The sequence below is a fragment of the Balaenoptera musculus genome, chromosome 6 (genome assembly GCF_009873245.2).
Source record: "Balaenoptera musculus isolate JJ_BM4_2016_0621 chromosome 6, mBalMus1.pri.v3, whole genome shotgun sequence".
NCBI classification, from domain to species: domain Eukaryota; kingdom Metazoa; phylum Chordata; class Mammalia; order Artiodactyla; family Balaenopteridae; genus Balaenoptera; species Balaenoptera musculus.
Window position 1 is genome coordinate 35,071,121 of NC_045790.1, and position 16,720 is coordinate 35,087,840.

Here is a 16,720-nt window from a genome sequence, read left to right on the forward strand (position 1 = left end):
CCGCGGAGGAACTAAGCCCATGCACCACAACTACTGAGCCTGTGCTCTAGAGCCCGTGAGCCACAACTACTGAGCCTGAGTGCCACAACTACTGAAGCCCGTGCACCTAGAGCCCGTGCTCTGCAGGAAGAGAAGCCACCCAATGAGAAGCCCAGGAACCGCAACGAGGAGTAGCCCCGCTCGCCGCAACTAGAGAAAAGCCCGTGCGCAGCAACAAAGACCCAAGGCAGCCAAAACTAAAAATAAATAAATTAAAAAAAAAAAAAAAGTCCTTCAGGCTGAAATAGCAGAATACCACAGTAACTCAAAACCTCAGGAAGAAATAAAGATCTCTGCTAAGAATAAATGGGCTAGGACTTCCCTGGTGGCACAGTGGTTAAGAATCCGCCTGCCAATGCAGGGGACACAGGTTCGAGCCCTGGTCTGGGAAGATCCCACATGCCATGGAGCAACTAAGCCCGTGAGGCACAACTACTGAGCCTGCACTCTAGAGCCTGCAGGCCACAGCTACTGAGACTGCAGGCCACAGCTACTGAGCCCACGTGCCACAACTACTGAAGCTTGTGCACCTAGAACCTGTGCTCCACAACAAGAGAAGCCACTGCAATTAGAGGCCCGTGCACCACAACGAAGAGTAGCCCCCACTCCGCGCAACTAGAGAAAGCCTGCATGCAGCAACAAAGACCCAACACAGCCAAAAATAAATAAATAAATAAATAAATAAATAAATTTATTAAAAAAAGAATAAATGGGCTAACAGCTAGTATTGTTTTCGGTTTCCAACTCCCCTTTTTATTTAGTACAGATTGTTTTTTTTAATGCACAAAAATTATTATAAATCTATGTTACTGGACTCCCCTGGTGGCACAGTGGTTAAGAATCCACCTGCCAACGCAGAGAACACGGGTTCGAGCCCTGGTCTGTGAAGATCCCACATGCCGCGGAGCAACTAAGCCCGTGCGCCACAACTGCTAAGCCTGCGCTCTAGAGCCCAAGCACCACAACTACTGAAGCCTGCGTGCCCTAGAGCCCATGTGCCACAACTACTGAGCCCATGTGCTGCAACTACTGAAGCCCACGTGCCTAGAGCCCATGCTCAGCAATGAGAGAAGCCTCTGCAATGAGAAGCAAGCACACCTCAATGAAGAGTAGCCACCACTCGCCACAACTAGAGAAAGCCCGCCCGCAGCAACGAAGACCCAACGCAACCGGAAAAAAAACCTATGTTATTGTCTTTCTATACCTGGCTTATTTCACTTACCATAATGCCCTCCAGGTTCATCCATGTTGCACATAAGTTGCAATTTGTGACAACAACGTTTAAAGGGGGTAGTACAGAACCATACAGGATCAGAGTCTTTGTATGATATTGAAGTTAAGTCGGTTATCAGTTCAAACTAGACTGTTCGAAATTTAAGATGTTAAGTGTAATCCCTGAGAGAAATGAAAACATACATCCACACAGACAAAGTGGAAACAACCCAACTGTCCATCAACTGACAAATGGATAAATAAAACATAATATATCCATACAATGGAATATTATTTGGCAATAAAAAACAATGGCATGGGGCTTCCCTGGTGGTGCAGTAGTTAAGAATCCGCCTGCCAACGCAGGGGACACAGGTTCGAGCCCTGGTCCGGGAAGATCCCACATGCCGCGGAGCAACTAAACCTGTGTGCCACAACTACTGAGCCTGCGCTCTAGAGCCCTCGAGCCACAACTACTGAGCCCGCATGCCACAACTACTGAAACCCACGCGCCTAGAGCCCATGCTCCGCAACGAGAAGCCACTGCAAGCCCGCGCACCGCAACAAAGAGTAGCCCCCGCTCACTGCAACTAGAGAAAGCCCATGTGCAGCAACGAAGACCCAACGCAGCCAAAAATAAATAAATAAAATAAATAAATTTATGGAAAAAAATATGGCATGGTTGAACACAGAAAACATGCTAAATGAAATAAGCAAGTCACAAAAGACTACATATTATATTTCCATTTATGTGAAATGTCTAAAATATGCAAATCCAGAAACAGAAAGTAAATAAGTGGTTGCTAGGGGCTGTGGGGAGAGTGGAATAGGGAGTGAATGCTAATGGACATGAGGTTTCTTTTTGGGGTACTGAAAATGCTCTGGAACATTTTCAACAGACTGTAGTGGTGGTTTCACCACACTGTGAATACTAAAAAAACACTGAACTGTATGTACACTTCTAACGACTGAATTTTGTGATATATGAACTATACCTTAATAAAGCTATTTTTAAAAATCCAGCCCTAAATACAGACGAGTTTAGAAGGTGGAAAAAATATGCCATGGTGAAAGTGTTTCAAGCTCAGGATCAATAGTTTTAAGCAGTTCTCAAATTGGTCTAACAGGACTTTCAGGAGAGAACTGAGAGTACGGAAAAAGAGAAATAAAACCTCTAAGAGCTAAGTAAATAAATAACACAGTCTTGAAACTAGAAGAGGTGAGTACCAAGCAAAATGCACTGGTAAAAACTGAAATCTAGACACATCATAAAAATTTAGATCATCACCAGATTTTTAAAAGTCTGAACAACAAACAGCTTCCAGATAGAAAGTGGTTATATACAAAGGAAAGAGAATAAGACTAGCTTCAAGAACTCACTATCAACAACAGAGGCTATAAAATTATGGAGCAATTATCTTCAAAAATCTGATTAAGAATAGTTGTAAAATTAGAACCCTAGTATCCAAATAAGGGAGCAAAATGAAAACATTTCAACATCTAAAGACTGAAAACTCACTCTTCATTGGTTCCTCCCTGAAAAAAGAATTCAGAGATATAGTCTACCAAAGCATAAAGTTAATCTAAAGTAGGAGAAATGGAAAACATCAGAAAAAGCAGTGGGCAAATAAATCAGTAAAATAAACGTAGTCCAAGGCAACTCCTGACATAAAAGTAAATAAGTGATCTGGAACTAAAATCTGATATGACCTGAAAATGGGAGAAATTTGGGAGGGAGGAGGAAGTAAAACAAACTTGTCTTATTGTAGAGATTACATATACAGGACATATGGATTTTATGTATAAAAATTACATATATTGGACTTCCCTGGTGTCCAGTGGCTAATACTCCACGCTCCCAATGCAGGGGATCCAGGTTCCATCCCTGATCAGGGAACTAGATCCCACATGCCACAACTCAGAGTTCACAAGACACAACTAAAGATACCGTACACCACAACGAAGATTCTGCATGCAGCAACTAAGACCCGGAACAGCCAAATAAATAAATAAATAAATAAATTTTAAAATTACATATAAAAATTTTAACAGCAACCAACATAAAAAAAGGAATAGGATGAGCAACTTTCAAATAACTAAAGCAAAGAAGTCAAATATAGAAAATTCATCAAAAGGAAGAAAAAGATTTTAAAAAAACAAGAAAAAAGGAGGGTAAACAGAAAACGTAGAATAAGAATAAAACTAAGTAGATTTATAATCATAATTAATATGAAAGAATTTACTCCCCCTGTTCAAAGACCAATATTCAGCCTGGGTTCAAAAAAAGAAAAAGCATAAAATACAAGCCTTTTAGAAAATGGGAAATTAGGATAGGAAATGTTATAGAAAAGATATCTATATGGTTAGAGTCTAGGAAACAAAATCAACAAAGGCTCCTCATCCTTTGAAAATTATCAACTAACAGATTTGCTTCAGATTACCGCATGTAGCAATTAACATAAGATTATTGGCAATTGTCTTAAGAGCTCTACTTCTAAAGCTAAAGATACATACAATACATATACAAAAGAATTTTTCTTCTATATTTTATAACTTCATATATTTTATTATGAAATGATTTCTAATAAAGGAAAACAAAAAGCACATGGCAGACCTTTCAACAAATCTTAGTTGTTTTACAAGTATCTATCAAAACGGGTTGTAATATATCTCTAATAACAAAACTCAACAAACACATTCTTCTTATAAGTAAAGGCAAAGATTAATAATATAAGAAATGTTAATATAAAGTAAATCAAAAGGGTTATTATAAGTACAAAATAAGATAACACAAGCAATAGTTACCACTGTCTACTGGAACCTCCTCACCTTCCTAAACCAAATCTTATTTTAATAAGAGTAGTTCCACACTTCAATGGCTTGTACGTACTCTAAAGAATAAAGAAAGCTGGTACCAAGAGACCGTCACCCATAATAAGAAACCCATTCATTTTTACATTGACTTATAAGTGAGTCCCTGAAGATCAAATAGGAAACCCTCTATAAAAGTTAAAGATTAAAAATAATAATTTAAGGGGCTTCCCTGGTGGCGCAGTGGTTGACAGTCTGCGTGCCAATGCAGGGGACACGGGTTCGAGCCCTGGTCTGGTAAGATCCCACATGCTGCGGAGCGACTAGGCCCGTGACTCACAATTACTGAGCCTGCACGTCTGGACCCTGTGCTCCGCAACAAGAGAGGCCGCGATAGTGAGGCCCGCGCACCGCGATGAAGAGTGGCCCCCACTTGCCGCAACTAGAGAAAGCCCTCGCACAGAAACGAAGACCCAACACAGCCATAAATAAATAAATAAATAAATAAACCCAAAAGTTAAAAAAAATAATAATAATAATAATTTTAAAAAGGTTGGGACTTCCCGGGTAGCAAGTGGTTAAGAATCCACTTGCCAATGTAGGGGACACGGGTTCAATCCCTGGTCCAGGAAGATCCCACATGCCACGGAGCAACTAGGCCTGTGCACCACAACTACTGAGCCTGCGCTCTAGAGCCCACGAGCCACAACTACTGAGCCTGCGTGCTGCAACTACTGAAGCCCACATGCCTAGAGCCCCTCCTCCACAACAAGAGAAGCCACTGCAATGAGAAGCCTGCGAACTGCAATGAAGAGTAGCCCCCGCTCGCTGCAACTAGAGAAAGCCCACGTGCAACAAGGAAGACCCAACGCAGCCAAAAAATAATAATAAAAAAAAACCCCACAGGAATATGCAAATAGAATTCTATAGTGAAGAGAGATGTTATCTGGCTTTTATTCTTTTCCCCCAATGGAAAAACTAGCTAAATAATTACTTTTTTTTTTTTTTTTTAATTTTGTGTGTGTGTGTGTGTGCACATTTTGGGTGAAAGGGAGAATTCTTTTTTTCTTTTTTTAAATTTATTTATTTTTGGCTGCGTTGGGTCTTCGTTGTTGTGCACGGGCTTTCTCTCGTTGTGGCGAGTGGGGGCTACTCTTCCTTGCGGTGCTCAGGCTTCTCATTGCGATGCGCAGGCTTCTCACTGTGATGGCTTGTCTTTGTTGTGGAGCATGGACTCTAGGCGCGCGGGCCTCAGTAGTTGTAGCACGCAGGCTCAGTAGTTGTGGCTTACGGGCTCTAGAGCGCAGGCTCAGTAGCTGTGGTGCATGGGCTTAGCTGCTCCACAGCATGTGGGATCTTCCTGGACCAGGGTTCAAACCTGTGTCCCCTGCATTGCAGGCAGATTCTTAACTACTGCACCAGCAGAAAAGTCCCTAACTAATTACTTTTTTGTTCCCCCTTGCTGGTTCCCAATCAAATTTTGTTCATTTGAAAAACTATCCCTGCCTGGTCACAGCAATAGGCAATTTCTCAGGCTTCATGCCTCGTTCACTCAACATCTGTTTAAGGTGTACCTACAATTATTGCTTGGTACTTCTCTAAGTGGCAGCTATATAACAGGACAAAATCCCTCATTAAAATTAATTCTAATGGAAAAAGACAAACATTAAGCATAAAAAAATAAATAAAAGTTACTGAGATTCCCGGATAAAATGCAGTATATTAGCTTTTGAAAAATAAGAATGTTAGCTAACAGTGGAAAAGTATTATGCTTCTAACAAAGTATACGCTAAAAACTTTATAATTTTCAAAACTATATGTTAAAGTCTTAGGTACTTTTGAAAAGACCATCACATACATCATCTTACATGAACCTCACATGCTAGGAGATATAAGCAGGTATTCCCATTCCACAAACTAAAAAGTTCAAGTCTGAAAGAGATGGTTAGTTTTAAATGGGAAACCAGAACTAGAACTTTAGATCTTTCAACTCACTGTCCAGAGTTCTGTCCATTACAATATAATCTCTCCTGGCAAAAGACGTTAATTAAAAAGCTTATAATATATTAAGAAAATATCTCATAAAAAGGTCCCAAATCAACCTCATGTTATAGTAAATTCAGAACTTTACTACTGAGGGACTTCCCTGGTGGCTCAGTGGTTACGAATCTGTCTGCCAATGCAGGGGACACGGATTCGAGCCCTTGTCTGGGAAGATCCCACATGCCGCAGAGCTACTAAGCCTGCGAGCCACACTACTGATCCCGCGCACCACAACTACTTAAGTCCACACACCTAGAGCCCGTGCTCCACAACAAGGAGAAGCCACCACAATAAGAACCCCACGCCCCACAGCAAAATGTAGCCCCCACTTGCTGCAACTAGAGAAAGCCCACGCACAGCAACAAGACCCAACGCAGCCCAAAAATAAATAAATTTTTTTTTTTAAATTACTATTCAGGGCTTCCCTGGTGGCGCAGTGGTTGAGAATCTGCCTGCCAATGCAGGGGACACGGGTTCGAGCCCTGGTCTGGGAAGATCCCACATGCTGCGGAGCGACTAGGCCCGTGAGCCACAATTGCTGAGCCTGCGCGTCTGGAGCCTGTGCTCCGCAACGAGAGGCCGCGATAGTGAGAGGCTCGCGCACCGCGATGAAGAGTGGCCCCCACCTGCCGCAACTGTAGAAAGCCCTCGCACAGAAATGAAGACCCAACACAGCCACAAATTAATTAATTAATTAATTAATTAATTAATTTTTTAAAAGAAATCTCATTTAAAAAAAAATTACTATTCAAAGTATGGTCCTTGGGCCATCAACATAACCTGGGAGCTTGTTAAAAATACGCAATTGCAAGCCCACCCAGAACTACTGAATCAGAATCTACATTTTACCACGACCTCCAGGTGATCTACACGCACAATAAAATTTGACAAGCATTTGTCGAGAACAGTGCTGTCCAAAAGAACTTTCCATAATGATAAAAATGTTTTATATCTGCACTATGTGGCTATCGTATTGGACAGATCAAGAACGTCTCAAACTACAACTGTGCCTAAATATAATTTCTTACAATACTAAATAAAATAAACCTCAGTTACCCTAATATGTATACTCTTTCACTAAATTTTACTGCCAGTAATACATACAGACCAAAAACATTTTTTTTTAAAACAGAGTCCCAACAACTGAAAAAGCATAGCTTCCTAGAGACATGTGGAGTAAGACCTACATTATTATGGAGTAAGCCATACATTATTAATGACTGCATTATAAAAGGTATAGTTATAAAAGATTCTCATTTAATAATCTACCAATAATTTTGTTTAACATGGGCTCTCAAAGAAGAAATGTTCCATTATCTTAAAAATCTGCTTACATAAAACACCGAGGTCTCTGAATAAGCTAGGTAAGTGAAATATTATTGTAAAAACTATCTACTACAAGGATAAAGTTAGATTCCCTATTAAATTACAAGAACTAGCTAGAATTTCCTGTTTCAGAAAATGGATGGGACAGGATATAAACAATTCAAGACCTTCAGTAATTTTAAAGTATTTCAGAACAAAATTTGTGGTAGGTTGGTTGGTTGATTTCCTATTGTTATTATCACTTGGAAATAGAGTAACCTTTGATGGAAGAAAATTTTTTCAGAATTCACAAGCTACCCCTAAATTCCACTCCATATAATAATTTGTAATCTAGCTGACATTTGACTTTGAATTCCACCCACAGAAAGGAGTCATTTTTCATACATGGTGTGGTATAAGGTATAATCTGCCTGAAGGAGGAAATAGGGAAGTTACTGCCCATATCCTTTGCCACTGAACTCTAGAAGGAAATATTAACACTCCCAAACTATAGGAAGATGTCAGGATTAGGAAGATTCCATTCTTACTAACGAAGGAAGAAATGAGGATATGAACCCTGCCTGGGACTAAGACCATGATGACGAGATGCAGTACAAGACAAGCAAAGCCAGTTTGACCTTGAGTCTCCAAAGGGTTATTAAAAGAGGCTGGGGATAGGCCAACCAGCAGTGACAAACAGCAAAAGATTGGGAGTTAAAGGTAGGTGAAGACTGAGTTTAGCATCAAAATCTCTAACTTTGTTGTTCTCTTCTATTTACCCATCAAATCTGGTGGTAGCTAAAGACTGAGTTTAGCATCAAAATCTCTAACTTTGTTGTTCTCTTCTATTTACCCATCAAATCTGATGGTAACTAAAAATTTTCCATTATACTCTTCTATAAGCTATGAGGGACATTCTAAAGTATGGTATTTATGCAAGGATTCTCAAAACTCTACGGACATATCTTTCACAAATATCAAGGGTGTACTGTATATCACTATACAGTATTTGCAGTATAATTAAAGTCTGGTGGATGTTTTATATTTCAACATGATCTTTGCCAGGATCAGAACATCCAACTGCTTAGAAGAACAGTTCCCAAACTTCATAGTACTCCATAGTCTTCTCATGAAAAAAAGAAAAAAGTTTTTAGAGGCTTTAATACACGACAGAGTAAATCAAATCGCTCAAGATTTTTATAAAAATAACCTAAGAGATAAGGGTTTAATGGTGGATAAGAGCCACACAGTCCAAAGAACTGGGCAGGGAGTTTAAAAAACAAAACAGAAAAACTATATCCTCCCTCACATATGTTCTAGTCAATTTGCAATGTTCATCACAATTTTTTTTTTTTTTTGGCCACACCACGTGGTTTGCAGGATCTTAGTTCCCTGACCAGGGATTGAACCCGCTCTCTGGGCAGTGAAAGCTCGGAGTCCTAACTACTGGCCCACTAGGGAATTCCCCATCATAACTTTAAACAGATGTAGTTTCTCCAATACTAAGAAGAGTACTTCATTCTTTTAAATATATCTAATATAATTTAAATACCATAAACATATGATACTCACCCCCCCACCAAAAAAAACAAAAAAACACACACACACACACAGGAACAAGTTGTTGTTTTGTTTTGTTTTGTTTTTTGGGTTTTTTAAATTAATTTATTTATTTTATTTATTTTTGGCTGCTTTGGGTCGTCGTTGCTGCGTGTGGGCTTTCTCTAGTTGTGGCGAGAGGGGGCTACTCTTTGTTGTGGTGCACGAGCTTCTCATCGCATGGCTTCTCTTGTTGCAGAGCACGGGCTCTAGGCACGTGGGTTTCAGTAGTTGTGGTACGTGGGCTCAGCAGTTGTGGCTCGCGGGCTCTAGAGCACAGGCTCAGTAGTTGTGGCTCACAGGCTTAGTTGTTCTGCGGCCTGTGGGATCATCCCCGACCAGGGCTTGAACCTGTGGCCCCTGCATTGGCAGGCGGATTCTTAACCACTGCACCACCACGGAAGTCCAAAGTTGTTGTTTAACTATGAAAATTTACATATTTCTCCTTTTTACTTAATGTAATTACATTCCACCTAATTTTCTCCTAATTATATAATATTGTATTACTTGAAAATAAAAACAAAAAAACTCTTCCAAAATGTTTCCACATCAGCTCTCTCACAAACCACAATTATTCTTGATAAAGCCCACACTAGACAGGACTAGATATCAAAAAATCTTTCTGAACATATTTTAGTAGAAATCCTAACTGCTCAGAATGAGTGACTCATGAATTGTCCACACAAGAAAACTCTCTCACCGTCATACCACATTATTAACATTTTGTAAAATGCATACATCATTCACAAATCTGTTAGTTTCCCAGTTTGGGGAAATATATGTAACCTGTGTATAAAGCACAACTCAAGCTGCTTTTAAAACCCTCTGGCCCAGGACTTCCCTGGCAGCACAGTGGTTAAGAATCCACCTGCCAATGCAGGGGACACAGGTTCGATCCCTGGTCCGGGAAGATCCCACATGCTGTGGAGTGACTAGGCCCGTGCGCCACAACTACTGAGCCCACGCGCCTAAGGCCCGTGCTCTGCAACAAGAGAAGCAACCACAATGAGAAGCCCACGCACCTGCAACAAAGAGTAGTCCCTGCTCACCGCAACTACGCGCAGCAGCGAAGACCCAATGCAGCCAAAAATAAATAAATAAATAAATAAATTTATTTTAAAAAAAAGTCTGGCCCTGTAACTCCAAAGACAATACAAACACAACTCTTGAGAAGTTGGCCTTTCTAATCAAGCAAATATTGGTACTAAATGTCAGATTAGATGCCACGTGACAGACACGTATACTCTTCTATTTATTAAAATAGCATGCCTAGTAGAAGAGGATTTCCTAAATATGATATAAAAAGCATAAAAGACTGAACAGTTCAGTCCATTAAAATTATGAACTTTTCTCATCAAAAGACTATGAAGAGATAAGACAAGTCACAAATTAGGAGAGGATATTTTCAAACCATCAACAAATAATTAGTATACAAAATCAATAAAGAACTCTTAAAAATCAATCAGAAAAAGAGAAAACTCAAAAATAAGCAGAGAACTTGAATATACACATCACAGAAGCACAAATGGCCAATGAACACACAAAAAAGATGCTCAACTTTGGGAAATGGTAATAAAAACACAGTAGATACTATTTCAAACCCAAGAGATTAGAAAAAAATTTAAAACTCTGACAATATTAAGTGTTGGGGAGGAAGTAAAACAACCAAAACACACACACTGCTGGCTCTTGACTCAGTAAACCACAAGATTCACAATTACCATGAGCCAATTCAGTGACTCAAACACTGGAAGTGTTTGGTAAGCATTAAGCAACTGACAATGACCAATCCAAAATTCTGAGAACACATGAGGATTGCTGCCAAATACAAATTTTGGCCCTTGCTGAAGCAGGTCCAAACTGACTCAGCAATACAAGTATAAAAACTTTTAGTCCCTTATCCAGTTTATCCAGTTTATTTTGTTAAGTACAAAATATTCAGGTATTTACTTCCTCCTAGAATACTGATAATATCTTAAGTGACTAAAATTGTAATGAACTATTTATCATTCCAGTTACACTACTATTTCAGTGAGAACAAGTAGTTTAAAATGGTATTACTTTAAAACTCATGCTTACACTTTAAATTTACTTGATAGGAACCGAATGGCAAAATGATGTAACAGATGCAGTAAAGGCATTGAAATTGGACAAATTTAGTAACCTTGGTTAAGTTACTCAACTTTTCTAATCCTCAGTTTCCTCAACACCTAAAAAGCATGCCTCTCACAACCTGCTTACCTAAACAAATTGTAAGGATTAAGTGAGATTATGTAAAGTGTTTAACAATGCCTAGCTCATTAATATAGACCCAATTTTAGCACATATCCCTTTGTAAATCTAGCTGCCCTCACCTAAAATTTTTTAAATCTGAAATTATAATTCTCAATTCATAGGAAAATATTATTCTTACATTCAAATTATTTTCCAATATTACAAGAAATTGTGTGCTACAGGTTAGAAGAGCAACACCCTGCTTACATCTTTCTCTGACTGAAAGGCTCCTTCCTATAAGGAATTAGATTCTGGAAAAGAGGATAGATTTTCACTTATCTTCGTGATACAGATGCAAGGATTCCCATGCTATGTGGGAAACTAAATCCAGTTGATTTCTAAGCTTCAACTCAAGGTTTTCTTGACTCCAAGAAGAAGTTTATTTAATACCTAATTTAAGGTACTGTATGCTACCTTTTGCCTTTCTTGAGAAAGACTGTCTGAAGAAAATTACCTGATTAATGATAAACTGATGGTCTGGTTTTGGTTTTGGTTGCTCTGTGGGGAAAATGTTTACACTTAAAATAATCTACATATAAAAAAACCACAAAACACTCAACAATATAATTAAATAACAGGAAAAATGTGTAATACTGACAACTACACTCTGAGGTAATGAAGATACATTTACAATGCTGAAAAATTCAGAGAGAATTTTAGTCACTGAATTAAACTTCAGGAATCCTCATTTTAAATACCTTACCACAGTCAAGACATCAAAGAAAAGTCACCCAAGATAAAGTGATGTTTGCCAGCCTAAGAAATGGGAACTAAAAACTACTGATGAGAATTGTCCACAGACCTAATATTATATTAGGATACTGTTACTGTCTTCTTCAAAATCAAAAAGAAAAATAAAATCTTTCAGATATACATAAAGTAGGTCATGATGAAATAATGAGTCAAATACTAAACAAAAGAAAAATTCAGTAAGTTCTTATATTTACATAATTTTATAAGCCTTCCTTAGTCTTCACTTCCGAAAAACACTTTTTCTTCCAATGAGGCTGTGCAGTGATATTCTCACTAGAGAAATATTAATTTTCCCATTTCCATAATTATAATGACACACACTTGGCAGTCAATAAACGTTGAATAACTAAGTAACAAAGAATGAATAGGATGTATTAGAAACAAAAATTTATAAAATCCCACTTTAAAAAGTAGGTTAATGCAAACAATGTAATTCTTTTAGACTTCAGACATTTTACATTCTTTGCTACAAAATAATCCAGAAACTTTCAGTTTAACTAGTTTGGGACATTAACTAGAAAGAGCTGTCTATCACTAAAGACTAAGTGCCCCGTTTTTCACATCATCAAATCTGACAAAATTCTAAAGAGAAACATCCATCATATCTATCCAAATTCTCAAATTCTAATAATTAGAACTGAGGAAAGAAAGAAGCCCTAGTAAGTGGAGTTAGAACAGAAGCTATTTAATAGATAACTAAATTACCAAATCTGGTTTTGCAACACTCCATGGTGTCTAAAAACTCTCAAAATTTTATTTCGGTTTAATATAAAATGTATTTTTATGCCTAGCCACACTTTTAAGAAACTGTCTGGAAACAAAAACATGTGGCGACAACACAAAGGTCAGAGATCGCTGACAGAGATCAAATAAATGAACTATAAATTAATGATCCACAAGAAAGATTAGGGGCTGTTTCTGAAGCCCAGGGGGACTGTACAGATAAGTCTCCACCCAAGAAACAAACAAAAGAAGCAAGATTAACATGCCTGGAGAAGACCAGGCAAGGCCAAATATATCCCCAAAGATCACTCGCCCCGGATCTGGTCTCCTCCCTTTCCCTCTAACCTCATCGCCTCAGGGAAAACTAAATCTGTATCTCCTGTCCCCAACTCACCCTCAAGTCTTCCCCATCACTAACCTTTACTAAAACCTGGGTCCCTCTCCCCAACATCCTCTAATTCCCACCGAGCTCTCGCTCCAGCCAGATAGATGTCTACTGCACCTATTTTCCAGTAGAGTATTAGTCCCCTTAATCCGAACTCATTTATTTTCCCGCATCCCATCTGCCCTCCGCCCCCTTCAACTCTGGTCCCCTCACTCCGACCCTTCTCCCAGAATCCTCCCCAAGTCACCCCTCTCTGGCCCCTTCGCCTTCACACCCCCTGAGCTGCCGCTCCTCTCATTCCACTCAGCCTCCAGCTTCCTCCCTATCCCTCCCCCATCCGTCTCCCGGTACCTGCTCCCTCCCCCAACTCCGCCCATCTCCCCCTCCCCCAGCGGGAGGCCCCCTCACCTGAACGCTGCCGCCGCTGTCCCAGAAGCCGAAAGGTGCTGCCGCCGGCCGGCCTCCCAGGCTCGGTCCCCGCTGAGCTCCTGACGGCCCCTAGGGAGAGCGAAGACCACCACCTCCAACTCTGCCCTCCCCAGGCCAGGCCGTCACCGTAACCACCGCCAGTGCCACAGCCGCCATGTTGAAACCCCACTTCCCTCCTCCGTCCCCTCACCGCTCCTCCCCTTTGGGCGTCTGACGTCATAGCGCCGCGCTCCATCCCTCGAGCCAATGGGAGGAGTCAACGGTGACGTGACTAATCTCCACAAGGGCGGAACATCTGCTAGGATTCAGAGCGTCGCTGTTGGAACCAGTGAACCCGGCACACCCTAGAGGAGGGACGAAAGGTGGGGGTCACTGAGAGGGTAATGCGTAAGGGTTGGAGAAGGGGCCCAGGTGGGAGTGCGAGACACTTGAATCTCGAAGGGAAGCACAAAGGCTTACCAAGGAGACCCACTTGGAAATCAGGATGTCTGGCTTCTGGTCTTGGGTCATTGACTTGGTACAAAGTCCTACTCTTTCTGGGCCTCACTTTCCCCATTTACAAATTGTAAGGGAGCACGACCCTATGAGGCCTTACCAGAAAAGACCCCCACCCATGTCCTCTGCCTGCCTTTTGTCTGTAAAAAAAAATTTTGTCGAAGAATAAATTTAATCAGAGAACTGAAAAAAATGCAGAAAGAAAGAAAAACAGTCAAACAAGACACAATAATAATATTTTAGCCATTAAACAAAGTCAAGGACCTTTAGTTCTTCCTGAAGGACTATAGATAATATTCTGAGCTATGTCCTTTGAGCTGTTTTGCAGATACTGAACCCCTGCCCCCACCAGGTGGAAGAAGTTAACTGTAGGCTGCCCACAAGCATGTAGACCCCAGACCAGTTGGAACCAGAAGGTTGATGATGCCAACTCCCGATTACCTCATCACCAACCAATCAGAAGAATGTCCACGAGCTGACCACTCCCTGCTCCTTGAACACTGTAAGACTCCTCACTACCTCCTCCAAGGCAGGACACACAGTCTTGAGGGCATTAGCCCACTGTGACCCCTTTGCCTGGCAAAGCAATAAAGCTGTTCTTTTCTACTTCACCCAAAACTGTCTACGTGTTTCTATTAGGCACCAGTGAACAGAGGCCAAATTTCAGCAACACAATGAATGGGTTGAAAGGTGGCCTCTAAATCTCCCTCCAGTTCGGACATCCAACGGGTTTAAACCAGGTAATCCAATCCCAAACCTTTACTGCCTTCTATACTTATTGGATGTCTCCTAGAATCAAGTGCATTGAGGTTCATAACTGAATGAGATGAGTCATTGTTCCCAAAAGTTCCTAACTGGTGGGAAAAATAGAAGCATAAACAGTAACTCTAGAAAAAAGTCAGAGTGATGATGGCATCAGTTGCTCTGGAAAAATTGACCTTTGGCTAAAGGATTAGGAGAGATTTACATCTCTATACTTTCTTGGTACTGTACATAAAGAATGTGTACACTCTGGTGTCTAATTCTCTAGCCCTGTTTTCTCTCCAGAGCTCCAGAGAAGATTAATTGTATTTTGAAGAGTGCAGCAGTTTTAATCCACAATGAGAGAAAGTGGGCATTCCAGAAGGGGGCAGTTAAAATGAACAGAGAGGGACTTCCCTGGTGATCCAGTGGGTAACACTCTGTGCTCCCAATGCAGGTGTCCAGGGTTAGATCCCTGGTCGGGGAACTAGATCCCACATGCATGCCGCAACTAAGAGTTTGCATGCCGCAACTATGAGCCCGCATGCTGCAACTAAAAAAAAAAAAATCCCACATGCCACAACGAAGATCCCACGTGCTGCAACGAAGACCCAGTGCAGCCAAAATAAATAAATAAATAAAAATACATATTAAGGGACTTCCCTGGTGGCACAGTGGTTACGAATCTGCCTGCCGGGCTTCCCTGGTGGTGCAGTGGTTAAGAATCCACCTGCCAATGCAGGGGACACGGGTTAGAGCCCTGGTCCAGGAAGATACCACATGCCACGGAGCAACTAAGCCTGTGCGCCGCAACTACTGAGCCTGCGCTCTAGAGCCCATGAGCCACAACTACTGAAGCCCATGCACCACAACTACTGAAGCCCATGCGCCTAGAGCCCATGCTCCTCAACAAGAGAAGCCACCGCAATGAGAAGCCCGCGCACTGCAACAAAGAGTAGCCCCCACTCCTGCAACTAGAGAAAACCCGCACGCAGCAACGAAGACCAAATGTAGCCATAAATAAATAAATAAATAGATAAATAAATAAAACATTTTTTAAAATACATGTTAAAAAAATAAACTGAACAGAGAATAGCAAATCATCACTTTTGGATTACTTGCCTACGTAATTCAACAGATAATGGGCAGCCACAGAAGGTTTGTGGAGAGAGCAGTGATCTGAGCAAATCTCTTCATCAGGAGAATTAAAATGGTAGCAGTGAATAAAATGGATTGGAGACTACCTTGTAGACTTCTACACTGAGTAAAAGACTTACACCTGAACTAAAGCATAGACAGTGGGAATGGAGACTAGGAGATAAGCTGGAGCAAGACTTAGGAAATGGACTCAACAAGATTTAGAGACCTGCTATATGGAAGGAGAAATCACGAAGAAGAAAGAGCCAAGTTTTGGAGGTGTCTTATTAACAGAAATAAGGCCTAAGGTTTACTGAAGTACTAAGGGAGATAATAATGAGTCTAGCTGGCCAAACTGAGATTAAGATGATGGCAGATTTTCTGCAGAGACGCTCAGGAGGAAATGTGAGCTTGGAAATCAGGAAAGAGATAAGGAGTACACAGGTATAACATAGTGGTACTCCTTGAACAAATAAATTTGTCATTCATTTATCCAGCAAGTATTAATTGAGTGCCTGCAGTATACCAGGCACTGTTCTATGCACTAGGGATACAACAGTATATAAAAATACACCCCTCCAAAAAAAAAACCTGCTCTCACAAATCTTACATTCTAGAGGAAAATAATAATAGTGGTGAAAGGTTTTACAAAGAAGAATAAAGCAAGGAAAGGAAATAGAAAGTATCCAGGGTTGAAATTTATAAAGGATGGCCAGGGAAAGATGACATCTGAGAAAAGACCTGAAGGAAGTGAGGACATGAGTCATGCAGATA

The 16,720-nt window shown here is 40.6% G+C and overlaps 1 protein-coding gene across 2 annotated transcripts in view; it reads right to left on the minus strand.

The window, feature by feature from the left end:
• Window positions 1-13,773, minus strand: part of UBAP1 (ubiquitin associated protein 1) — a 56,219-nt gene extending 42,446 nt beyond the window's left edge. The window contains exon 1 of one of the 2 annotated variants that reach the window (XM_036854349.1): window positions 13,553-13,773. The gene's annotated coding sequence lies outside the window, so the exon portion shown is untranslated. The remainder of the gene's footprint in view (window positions 1-13,552) is intronic. The other variant, XM_036854350.1, reaches the window with a different exon arrangement.
• Between the last annotated feature and the right edge of the window lie 2,947 nt (window positions 13,774-16,720).